A 13,345-nucleotide genomic window follows, 5' to 3' on the forward strand; every position below is an offset into this window, starting at 1 on the left:
CCCTGCCGAATGCAGGAACTCCACAGAACCCTGCCAGGAAAGACCACAGGAAAGCCTTGGCTTTCCCAGAGGAGCAGGAGTGAGGGGGCCAGGTCACCCTTGGCCTGAGGGTACAGTAAGTGCATCCAACCTCAGCAGAGGTGGAGCCACAGGGAAGCTCCCAAGAGATGATCCAAGATGTACCCTCATAAACCCAAAACCAAAGATCAAGGGCTGAGGCTGGGTTCTTTACCAAGATGCCCTGGACCTGGGGATATCCAAGAGGAACTCCTTGCCCCTACCATGACCACCAATAGCACCCCATATTCTCTTAACCCCCTGCCTCTTCCCAATTCCTGCCGGGGCTGCTTGGACAACATTTCCCACGGAGAGGGCAAGAAGGGTCAAGCCACATAACCAGTGTCAATCTTTGCTAGCCAGCATAGGATAGCAGCACAGCTTCTGAAAACAGCAGTTAAGCCCCTGGATCCAGCTATGCCTGAAGCAAGCTGTACACCTAGACTGCCCAGATACTTGAGCCAATCATTTCCACCCCCCTCCCCCAGGCCAGTTTGAGCTAAGTTTCTATTACCTGCAATTGAAGGAGTCCTTGAATATACATTCATTTGTGTATTTAGTTATTCACTTAACTATTCACCAAGTCCCTGGTAGGCAGGCACTGGGAACAGAGGACTAAGCTGCGTCTGTCTTGCATCAATAGGGAAGTGCACAGAAATCACCTCAGTTCCATACAGAGTGCTATTTCAGATACAGTGAGGGCTATTTGGAGGCACCTCTGAGATATGATAACCCTAAAGCTGAGTGCTGACACATGATGAGCAGCTCCGCAGGTAGACAGGCTGGGAAAGTGGTCTCTCCCCAGCCCCAAGAGACCTGTCCTCCTGGCACTGCTTGTCAGCCTCTCAGCCAGATCTCTTTGAAACAGTAAAAAGTGAGCCCAAAGTTTGGGTTCTAGTCCCACTTCTGACACTTTGCTGTGCAGTCTTAATAGGTAACTTCCCCTCTCTGAGCTCCATGTTCCCGTCTATAAAAGAAAAAAAACGCTTTACTGGATGCTAATGGAACTTCATTAGTACCTTAAGCCTTCATGTACTCTATCCTTAAGGTCTAGCCAATTAACTGCCATGCAGGTCACACTGAAACGTACAAAATGACTGTGGTAGAAACCACTAGTGTTCCCCTTACATCTATTCTTCTCCTCTTCTGTAGAATATTTTGTTAGGCACAGGGCCTCCTGGCTAAAGACTACAGATCCCAGCCTGCCTTGCGGCAGGGTATGGCCATGTGATCATTTTCTTGTTAATAGGATGTGGGAGGAACTGAGGTGTACAACTTCTGGGGCATGCCTTTAAAGAGAAGGAGCATACCCTCTCTCTCCTCCTCCCCCTTCCCACTGGCTGGAACACAGCTGTGGTGAGCTATCTAGGACCAAGCTGCCAAAGGCAACACCCTGGGGACTGCAGAACAGCAGGACAGAAGGCCCCTGAGTGGCTGCAGTATCAGCACTGGACATACCCGGACTGTCGCTTGGGTGACAATAAGCATCTGTTCTAGCGTCACCGTTATTTTGGGTCTTTCTTACAGCATCTGAAGTGACTAATTTAGGGACTCATCCCTCCCTTCCTCTCCCGCCTTCTCTTCCCCCTCTTCCCACCCCGTGAAAATTGCTACTGCTCAGAGCAGCAAAAGGAAACCACATCTAGAAAAGGTGTTTCAAAACATGAACTGAACACTATCTCATCAGAGTCACTTAATGATACCTGGGCACAGCTTAGGAGATATTTCAAGGGTAGACATGACTGTCTTAGGGATTGTTTGTACGCGAGGGGCTGGAAGAGCCAAGGATGTACTGAAGGCTTCAACCAATGGGTGCATGTGTCACACACAGAAGATGGGGAGACCTGGAAATGAGGGGGAAGAACAATTCTGACTGGGCTTGGAATGGATCATCCGTGACAAAATGTTTGATGGATTCCTGGACACACAGAGCTGGAACTCAGAACAGGACGGGGGAGCTATTCATGGAAGCCAAAGTTGGGATCACTGAGGGAGCTCATGGAATGAGAAGAGCCCCCCCCAAAAAAAATTAACGGTCAGGTCGCAGAACGGGGAACCTTTCTCTGGCCACTCCCACAACCTCTGTTTGCTCCCTCTAGGGATGGGCACCCACTACCTCCCAAAGAACTCCACTGGCTTTTGAGCAGCTCTCATTGGTGGAAAGCTCTACCTTTTACTGAGCCAAAGTCTGTCAGCCCGTATCATTCCTCATTGGACCCCTTGGACCATGCAGAACAAGTCTGCCCCCTCCCTTATAACAGCCCTGCAAGTATTGGATCTGCCTCTCCCTGGTAGAGGTCATATTGGGCAGCCATGCCACATTTTTCTCCAAAACAACCCAAAATAATAGACTGTCAAATCTGTGGCCAACAAGCAGAAGTCATTTGCTCACATTGCTGCAGATCCACATCTCTGCCATCCTCTTCTGAAAAATCCAGGGAAGGGGCGGAGCTTTACAGGATGTCTCATTTGTTACTGTTACATTTCATTCAGTTAAGCTGAGTCCCTCACTCCAACTGCCATGATATATATTTTTTAATTATGGCAAAATACACACAACATGAAGTTTACCATTTGAACCTTTTTTTCTTCTTTTTTGCCTCACCCCATGGCTTGTGGGATCTTAGTTCCCCAACCAGGGATCGAACCTGGACCCTTGGCAGTGAAAGCGTGTATGTAGTCCTAACAACTTGACCCCCAGGGAATTCCCATTTTAACCCTTTTTAAGTGTACAATTTGGTGGCATTAAGTGCAGTCACAGTGTTATGTAACCATGCCACGATGTTATGTAACGATGCCATTTTTGAAGTACTGTTTTGACAGTACCTGGTGCATAGAAGGTGCTCAATAATTTTTGGTGGATGAAGAAGAGAACAAATGAATTTATCTAAAAAGGTTGCCCTCCTCTTCCCACTTTGTTTCTTGTGTCATCAAGGCCCTCAGGGAGAGGACAGGAACAGGAAACCCGTACAGCCCTAGGGTCTGCCCCAGGATCAACGTCCATCTACTATTCAGGGCTTTGGGGTCACAAATTTTCCTACTTGTGCTGCCACTCACCCAGCTGCCCATCTTTCTCATCCCCAAAGTGTCACTGCTTCTGGCGGGGGACCACTCAAGTGGAGAAGAACCAGAAAAAAGGCTCATTTGAAGAAACTGGACTCTTCCTCAAGTGCTCAATTGACAATTAGTTCCAGGGTTTTGTCAGGGATTAAGGTCACCAATCTGTTCTTCCCATAATCTACCTTATTCCCCATAAAACTGGTTATTTGCCCATCTTGGGTCTTCCAGCATTCATTTATCCATTCACACAACAAACATGATGCAGGTTTATAGCAGGTATTACGGGAACGGAGGGTCAAGCACTTCACGGAGGAGTGGGGAGGTTTAGCTGGACCTCCTAGAGGAGGAGACATTTCAGCTGTCTGGCACAGGCAAAGCCACGGAGCAGCAAGCACCCACAGCATATTCTGGGAAGACGGGGACACCGAGGAGAGGCAGTCAGGAGATGAGGCAAGGGAGGTGCTCAGGGGTCGGTTAGGGACCCTGGATTGATTCTGTACACAGTGGGAAACTGGAATGTTGCGACCCACACCTTCCCCCTCCCCCCGCCCCCACTGTCTACCCCATTTGTCCTGAAATATCCCTGATCGCTTCTCAGAGATCTTATCTCCAAATTCACTCAGCAATCCTAGGGGCCAGAAGACAAATCCATTTAAAGCAGATTATCACCTCCCCTCCTGGCCTGAACTTGGGTTCCTTCTTAACAGCTTCTGTCCCTTCTTTCCTTGATACAGAAGCAAAACAGATGCTGCGCAGACCTTCTCTACCTTCACTAGTCAGTCTTGATACTCTTATTTTGTTCCTCATCCTTTCTGCTAGAGTGCCCCCCTCTCGTTCTAGGCTGGCTCCTTGTGATGACAGGGCTCCGCTTTCCTGCAGGGAACCCAGTCCATTTGGTGCTGGTGGGGCTGATCCCCAGCCTCAGCCCTCGGCGTGTGACCAGACCCAGCATACTGGAGGATGCCCGCCCGCCCTGCCCCCACTCAGTGATTTGCTTGGGAATGAGCCTGTGAGCCAAGCCACACCCAATCAGAGACCTCCCAGGGCTTTGCTGCTGGAGCTCTCAGAAAACATTCTTTTCTTGCCGAGGTTGCTAAGAAGGATGTGGTCTGGCGCTGTTGGCAATGAATCTATCAGCTAGCAATAACCTAAAGAATTGATCCAAACAGATACAGAGGCAGAGGTGAAGGCAGGAGGGATACTGAGCCCCGAAAACAACATTTCAGCCCCTATGCCTGAAGCAAGCTGCACCAGACTGCCCAGATACGTGAGCAATCTCTTTTTTTCCCTTAAGCCAGTTTGAGCCAGGTTTCTATTATCTACAACCGAAGGAGTCCTTGAATATACGTTCATTCGTGTATTTAGCTATTCACTTAACTCTTCACTGAGTGCCTGTTAGGCAGGCAATGGGGACAGAGAGAGGACTAAACTGTCTCTGTCCTCAAGGAGCCTGCATTACAATAGGGGAGTGCACAGAAATCACTGTAGTTCAGTACAGTATACTACTTAAGATACAGTGAGGACCACTTGGAGGTACCTCAGAGGCACGATAACCCTAAAGGTGAACCTTTAAAATTGACCTGAAGCTCCCCAGGTGGTCAGGCTGGGAAAGGCCATTCCAGGCACTGGGAGAAACCCAGGCAAAGGCAGTGAGGAAGGAGGCAGCATGGGAGGCTGGAGGAATGCAGGCCCTTCCATGTGGGCAGACAGGAGATATAAGATGGTGGTCACAGGAGGAGGAGAAGCTAAAGGGCAAGCCAGGGCTGGAACAGGAGGTCATGTTTGATTAATTGATGCATATGTAATGTTAACCTTGCAGAGGAGGTTTGAATTTTAAAGGATGATGTTTTAAAAGGGCAATGGTTTACTCAAAATAAGAGCTGATGGCAGAATTTCGGGCATCAAAGAATTTTTCCTCTAGATCGTGTCCTCCCGGAGATGCTCAAAATACCCTGCTCAGCCTGTGTGTGGACCTACTGCTGGTTCTGGATGTAGAATCGAGTCAGGCAGGGGTCAGCATAATTTCTTCTGTGAAGGTCCAGATAGCAAATGTTTTAGGCTTTGCAGGCCCTCCCATATCTGTCACAAGTGCTCGACTCTGCCCTTACAGCAGGAAAGCAGCCAGAGACAGTGCATAAATGCATGAGCAAAGCTGTGTTCCAATAGAACTTTATTTATGGACACTCGGAACTGAATTGCATATAATTTTCATGAATCACATGATTTTTTTTCAACCATTAGAAATGTAAAAACCATTCTTAGCTTCTGGGCTATACAAAAACAAGCAGCAAAAGATTGGGCCCAGGGGCCATAGTTGGCAGGGACTGGTTTACAGAAACACTAGCTCCATTCTCAAAGACACCCAGGCAGCAGCAAAAATGGAAAACAACAGGGAACTGGTATATTAATTATGGTGCATGTATATAATGGAATAGCATACCGCCTTTCAAAAGAAGGTGTACTTACATGGAAATAAGCCCATGACATAGGTCATGTGAATAAAGAATATTGTGAGTTATATGACCTAATTTCTATATTAATAAATGGTCCCATGGTCCAAGATCTAGTCACCTACCTCTCGCTCCATCTCCTATATTTCAGTGCAGGCCCTTCCTTCTCTGACACTGAACCCCCTGGAACTTGCTCCTAGGCCCTCTCCTTAATTCTCTCTACTATTTTTTCCTAGATGATTTCATCCACTCCCATGGCTTTAAATATCATTTATATGCTGGCAACTCCCAGATTTACTTCTCCAAGTCCACACCTCTCATCTGAGCTCCAAACTTAAACCCAACTGTCTCCTAAATATCTGTGTTCCAATGACTCACAGGCATCTCCCTCTTAACATGTCCCTCTTCAAACTCTTGATTTCTCCCTCAAACCTGTTCCTCCCCAGCCCTTCCCACTTCGTAAAGGCACCATATTCCACCCCCTCTGATCAAGCCAGAAACCTGATTTCTCACACCCTTACAATCCATCGCCAAGAACAGCCATCCCTGACCCCAAAATATATCTCAAGGGTCTGCAAACTACAGCCCCAGCACCAAATCCAGCTCACCACGTGCTTTTGTTCAGTTCACCAGTTAAGACAAGGTTTACCTTTTTAAATGGTTAGAAAATCAAAAGAAGAAGACTATTTCATGACACATGGAAATCACATGAAATTCAAATTTCAGTATCCGTAAATAGTTTCATTGGCACACAGCCACACTTCATTCATTCACATATTGTCTGTGGCTGCTTTTCCACTACAACAGAACCGAGTAGTCGCAATAGTCACAAAACCTAAACTATTTACTTTCTGGCCCTTTACAGAAAAAGTTTGGCAACCCGATATATCTTTACTCTCTCTATTCCCCTCCACCTCTGCTTCTCTCTCTGGTCTGCCAAGTCACCATCATCTCTTGCCTGCATGACGACAAAAGCCTCCTCACCGGTCCCCCGCTTTCTCTCTTGTCCCCCAACCCAGTTCTATACTCCCATCTAGACTCTACACGGCAACCAGAAAAACTGCTGTAAAAACAGAAGTGCATCATGTCATCACTTTCAATATCTAATCAGCTCCTCCATGGCATGCAGGGCCCTGCCCACCTCCCCAGCCTCACCTCCTCTCACTGACCTCTCATCAGGGTCTCTTACAATGAGACCCTCTTCCCTACCTCATAGGGTTTTTGCAAACACAGTTCCTTCTTCCTGGATGACATCCTGAGGGTCACCTTGGCAGAAAAGCTGGGTTGGAGGTCTGCCACTCTAAGGATGTCCCTGTTCTGCGTTGCAGTTTGTTTACCTCGTGTCATACTGAGACCTCCCTGAGCAGGAACCACGTCTGCTTTATTTACTATTGGATCCTTAGCTCTACCAAAGGCTTGGCACATAATGAGTGTTCAAAGCACTGTTCAATGAATGAATGAATGAATGCCTGTGTGTTTAGATAGAGAGATGGATGGATGAATGTTTGTATATAGAAAATGGGTCTGGAAGTATGATAGTGAACCCAAATCTGGGGCATGGGAATGAAGGTAAAGGTCTACTTCCACCTTCTCGTTGATGTACTTCTGTAACTTTGACAACGAGCGTGTAATTCTTTTGTATTAACAAACGAAAAAGGAAAACAGCAACATAAAGATTTATGTGGGTTTTAGACCAGGCTCTATCACTGACTTGCTAGGCTCCCTAGAGCAAGCCCATTGTCTCTCAGGGTCTTCATCTCCTTAACCATCAAAGGAAGGTCCTGGCCTCCTTCCTGTGCTATGACGACGATCACATGCTGGGCTGGTGTAGTCACGAGAAGCTTCATGGAAGGAGTGAGCCCTGGTGTTTTAGAAGATGACTCTGGAGTCAGAGATATAGGTTCAAATCCAGACTCTGTCACTTCCTAGCCACGCAACTTTGGGAAAACATCCTCTCTAAGTCTCCGTTTGCTCATTTGTACAATAGGAATTTAAACTCCACCTTCATAGAACGATTATAGGACTCAACTGAGCAAAATTATCTAAACTGTCCTAGTTAGTATAGGTGCTCTATAAATGGAGTCTGGGGAAAGAGTCGAGGGGATCTCCAGAGTTCCCTGGGAATCCTGTTGGCCTTCCTTTTTCCTGATAATGAGTCAGTCTGGGCCTTTGGAGTTCAAGGCTGTCCACTTGGCACTGCTCCCCACTCCCACAATCTCACCCAAGAGAAGAAATCAATTCTTTCTCTCCAAGTGATTTCTGTGTAAGTCAAGACAGCAGTGTGTCATCAGCACCAGCCCAGGAGAGTGGGGCTGGCATCCGCAGCTTGCTTCCCTTATGGCTTATAGGAAGAACAAGAAGAGGGAGAACAGGACAGAGCAGAGCCCCTGGCCTCCCCAAGCCAGACCATCCCCACCGAGGCACCCTCTCCACACTGAAGTCAGGGCATCAGAACCGGAGGAGGCAAAACCAGAGAGAACATAGACATCTCAGTAGATCTGAGAACATGGTGACTTTTGCTACAGCAGCTGGCCTGCCTCTCACATCCTCTTCTGGCTGAGGGGCCAGCACAAAATGAGTTTACATCTTCCAGGGTTCAACAGCCACTTGACAAGGCAGTGTGACACCATCTCAGAACTGGAAGTGTGTGCAGAGGCTATACACGCACATGGGTGCACACGGGAGGTACACACACACACACACACACACACACACACACACACACACCATCAGAAACAGAACCCTGGAAAAAAAGTGAAAGCTACACTTAGCTCAGAAGAGGTCTGGCCAGAAAAAAAGGATTCAAAGGAGGGGAGTGGAGAGAGGAGGGGAAGGCATGAGAGAGCATAAGACCAAATCAGAGCGCGGATCCCAGGTCAAGCCCCGGCAGGCCTGTGACACATATATCTGCATTCACTCAACTTCTGCTGAGTCCTGTTAAGTGCCTACCTAGATATGTCTGGAAACCCCATCCCTTCCAGAAGCCTTTCCAGACTTCACTCAAGGAAGGGTCCACTTACTCCAGATGTGTTCTACCTAAATACCTCCCTGCCTTCACATTCTTTAGGTTTCTACCCTGAAAGAGGTTCACCCTGGCAAAACAATGCTGCACCTCTCTACCTAAGCACCAGCCCCTCTGGATCTCCAGGGATTCCTCCTCGAGTGTAGCAGGCGCCACTAGTCCTCAGAGCTTGAAGGCTCCTTGGAGTTCACCTGTCCAGTGCCCACTTCCATGCCCATCATAGACATGGGAATCTGAGCCTAGAGAAACGAGTGTAGGCTGTCACGCTCAGTCATCAATCACCATGAGAGGTGACTAAGGGCCTGCTCACAAGTGGCCCTGGGCCTCAATTCCTCACTTGTTAAATGGCATCATCAGACTGCCTTGCCTGCCCCAGGGTACAGTTTGAGCTCAGGTACAGCAGGCAGGCCTAGGTTCAGATTCTAACTCGGAAGCCTTGCTAGACACATACATGATCAAGTTTAAGTGACTTAACCTCTTTGAGATTTGATTCCACATCCCTAAAAAGCTGGTAACAATCCCTACCCCACAGAACTGCTGTAAGAATAAAATAACATACAGAGAGGACTTAAAGCCCCTAGCACTCAAACAGTGGTAACGATTATTACTACTTTTATTATTATTGCCATGGGCATGGGGAAAAGTCCTCCTGGGATCCTCTGCACTGAGCCTCCTCTGTCAGGCTATACATCTATACATCTAGGTCCCTGGGAACAGTACTCTTTCTCTGACCCCCTTTGCTCCTAGGACCCCACCAGCACCCAAGCTCCAAAGCAGCAAATCACAATTCAGCTCCATCTCTGTGTCTGGCTCATCCCTGGTGGTCCTCTCTCCCTTCCTCCTCCCAGTGGGCTCAAGCCCCTACTGCCCCTGCTGCCACCACATCCCCCAGTACAGGGCCATCCCCATAAGTACACATTCCAGTGTCTCCCCCATGGGAGGCCCAGTTCCTAGGAGCCTACACTGATTTAGGGTGACCTGGGAGCCCTGCCTCCCAGAGGTAGTATCTCTCCCTGCTCGCAGGCTCCCAACAAAAGATGTTTCTCAAACCCCACTCCCAGCGGGTTCCCTCCAACATACCCTCCCTAAGCCTCAGGAAGGTCAAAGGCCCAAAGGCATTAGGGGTGTGGAGGAGGCATTCATTCTCTGGACCACAAAGGGAACGAGGAAGAATGGGGGCAGCTGTCTGGGAGCACTGGTCAGAACTGGAGGGTGTAAGAGGGACTCCTGAAAGGCATGAGTGTGCTGAGGACCAGGCCTCTCGAAGAGTAAGAATTCTCAGCAATGGTTCCAACTGGGCTGCAAGGACAACTAGTCTGGGATACCTCTCCCCAGCTCCCCAGATGAATCCTCTGCCGTGCTGTGGGGACCCTTAGCACATCTTATCAGGCTCCAGAATGAGGGGTAAAGATTGTGTCTGCCTCCAGAGTGGCAGAAAGAGCCAGTTCTGGAGGGAGACAGCATCCCAGCCCCAAAATTTGCCAAATGCATGTCTTTGGGCATAGGACTTCTTTCTGGGCCTCAGTTTACCCATCTATACAATGGAACTAATGATACCCTACCTCATAGGACTGCATCCATCACAGCCCCACCCTCCAAACCTGAAAACTCAATGCGCCTATCTGGAATCTCTTACTGCAGGGGTGGCAGAACTGGGGTTGGCAGGCAAGGGTTACATAAAGCACACGTGGCCCTCTCCCAGATGTCTGATCCATTCTGAGCCAACGAGACCAAAAGAAATTTCTCAAAGACCACATGGACCGGTTCCCACCCTCTTTGCCCTCCTCCCCCAGGCCCTGACTATGCCTTCCCTCTTTTGCCAGTGGACCTCCCTGTCATTCCCGCCCTGGGGGTGTGGGAAAAGGACAGCAATGGAAGTGGCCACCCACTCAGAGGATAAGCTCATGGGCAGTGACATCATCCTGCCTGCCCTTCTTCCTCCTCACCTGACCCCGTGACTCAGGGCCACGGGTTCAGGCTCTGTTAATCTCAGAGGCTGCTTGGATTTCGGTAATTTTTCTTCACATAGCACAAGCCCTGTATGTCCAACCAAGAAGCAGCCTGCAATAAGCCAGACACTTGTTCTACAACACTTTCTAGGAGTCTCTTTGGGTGCTGTGGAATCCCAGCTTACGGCTCTATGATCACACTCGGTCTCTGACCCCAAACAGTATTGCTCAGCTCAGCATCAAACCCAAATCCTACTCCAAAGAATGAAGATTGACGACTCCATAGAAGGTTACAGTTTAAGGATAGAGGAATTCCCACCGGAACTTTCAGAAGTCCACCTCAGCAGAATAAGGACACAGGCTCTACAGAAGGGACAACACTTCTATAACTGTCCTTTCCACAAACATTCAAGCACCTGACCCAGCTATCAGTCATCTGGGTATCTCAGACATTCAGCCAACCTGCTTCCATTGGGTGCCCAGACAGAGGTGCAGAGGGCTGAGGACAGGAAGGAAAAGCGGTCCTCAAATCCAAGAACCCCTTCTCATCCTTGGGCTTGCTTTAATGTAGGCTTCCCATCTCTAACAAGCTGGATTGCCTGATTTCTTGGAACACAGGAGTCTGGAATGAATTGGAAATCTCACTGAAAGCAGGCAGGAGAAACCACCAGTGATGTCATTGAAGACAGAAAAGAATTCCAAAGTCAGTCATGGGACCAATACAAGCATCACTGAAGCCACTTAGTGCAAAGCTCACTCCCTCAAGGGTCCCTTTGCTATACAAAAGTCCTTAGTGCAAAAACTGTGATATGTGTAATACAGCGGAGAAAGATTTCCATGCTTAATGGTTAACGTAAGTGTTAATGCTTAATCTATACTCACCCAAAATATTCCCATTTCCTAAAGAGCTGGAAATATGAGCCACCACTCATACCCACAGCCTCAGAGCCCTGCCACTCAGATCAGCCCAACCCACTGGTCGTGTTTAGAGTTAAAATTCAAGTTTAGACTTCAATTTCTCTCAGCCTCCAAAAGCACCCACCTGTGTGCAGGGCCCCAAACTACAAGGAAGGCTGCACAGCATCAGATTTCCTAGGGACTTCTGGGAGGCAAGAGGGAGTCAGAGAGGAGGCTGAACTAAATAAAGAACTCTCTTAAAAACAGAACAGCTTCATTACTTTCTAACATAGAAGCTAACTGCTAGAGACAAGCATGTAACAAAAGGACCTAGGGCCTTCATTTAATGATGAAATCAGACTTATCTACAATTATCCATATCCACATCCAATTTGAAGGTAAATAGTTTTTCTCAATTAAGTCAAACAAACCCTCCCAACTCCCCAATGGTTTTGCCTTCCTATTTGCTTAACGTTTTCCTCGATGATAAGATCCCATATCTGAGTCATCCATCACGCATTTCTCATTAGGGCAGGTTTGGCTGAGAAAGAAATCCCTTTTTCTGGCGTTTCACTGCCTTAGGCCCCCAAACCTGCCAATTCGCTAGCTACGCAGCAATAGAGGACCTGGGACACTGGGATTCAATCCAATCCCCTCCCCTCTAGTGTGTCCCCACCCTGGGTCCCTACCTTTCCTCCACCCCCTCTCCATCCTACCCCACCCACCATCTCCCTGAGACTTCCCAAGCCCAAATGGCCCCACCCCTGCTCCCTCGTGCTCTGCCTCCCACCCTCCAACAACTATGCATCCCTTCACCCAGGCCAACTGTCCCTGCCTGTCCTTCTCAGAATCTGTCCCCTCGAGCCCACTGCTGCCCGTGGAAGCCCTCCAGTCACCCACTCCTTCATCCTTCTGGGCCAGGCAGAATGGACCCCCCTCCCCGATCCAGCCCCTCGCCCTCCTCTCCCTGGCACCTCTCCCTCCTCAGAACTAGTGGTCAGGTCAGGGTGTTTTCCTCTGCAGGGACTCCGCGAGACTCTACTTCCCTCCTAGCTCCAGCTAGCGGCTTCGTGAAGCTTTCCAGAATCATCAACACAATGACAGATCTGCCTCTGTTCCCCCTGCACACCCAGGGCCTCCGCGATCACAGCTACCCGCCCAGCCTCCTCCAGCGGCTTCTCGGGAGAGGGCAGGTCCCACACTGCCCCGGGCCCCGCCGGCCAGGGAGGGGAGGCAAGGTTGGGGGCGGGGCTGGACTCTGGTAGCCCCCTGCCTCCTCCGGGACCCAGAGCCGGGGTCCACCGTGCTCCCCGCGCGGAGGCCATCCCGGGCCCAAGGAGAGGGCTGGGGTGGGGGCGCCCTGCGAGAGAGGGGGCTCACCGCCCGCTCTAGCAGCCCTGCAGCAGGCACGCTGCCCGGCAGCCCGGGGCAGGGCTCGGCCGCAAACAAAGGCCGCCCGGACGCGCGCCGAGCCCGCCACGCAAGCACTCACCGCGCCGCGCCTGACTCCCGGGACTCGGGGACGCGGCGGAGCGCTGCCGAAGAGACTCGCCCCTGACCCGGGTCCAGACCCACGCGGGGGCCCTAGTAAAGGCGCGCTGGTCTGATCTCTGCCCATCTCCCACCCTGTCCCACCCTCCCAAGATCCGAAGTTTATTTTCTGCTAGGGGGACAGGTGAATGGTCACTGACCACCCCAGTTCCCCCTCCAGGCCGCTGGCAGCAGAGCCGGAGCTCAGATCTGGCTGTCTGACCCCCAGTCCAGTGTTCTCTGCCACCAGGCTGGTACCGTGGCCTGGAAAGGGTTAATTCGACTGTGAGGCATTGAGAGCTGCCGGGAACTCTCTATAAATACAGTGTGTCGTGGGCGCCTGAGCCAACCGCAGGGTAATTTCCACCTAGCTGGTTTTC

The 13,345-nt window shown here is 49.8% G+C and overlaps 1 protein-coding gene across 3 annotated transcripts in view; it reads right to left on the bottom strand.

Annotated features, from left to right (window-relative positions):
- CD276 (CD276 molecule) overlaps positions 1–12,971 on the bottom strand; it is a 35,660-nt gene extending 22,689 nt beyond the window's left edge. For all 3 annotated transcript variants that reach the window (XM_024761775.1, XM_024761774.1, XM_024761776.1), the window contains exon 1: positions 12,928–12,971. The gene's annotated coding sequence lies outside the window, so the exon portion shown is untranslated. The remainder of the gene's footprint in view (positions 1–12,927) is intronic.
- Between the last annotated feature and the right edge of the window lie 374 nt (positions 12,972–13,345).

The sequence above is a fragment of the Neophocaena asiaeorientalis genome, unplaced genomic scaffold (genome assembly GCF_003031525.2).
Source record: "Neophocaena asiaeorientalis asiaeorientalis breed wild unplaced genomic scaffold, Neophocaena_asiaeorientalis_V1.1 scaffold54, whole genome shotgun sequence".
In the NCBI taxonomy this organism is placed as follows: Eukaryota; Metazoa; Chordata; class Mammalia; order Artiodactyla; family Phocoenidae; genus Neophocaena; species Neophocaena asiaeorientalis.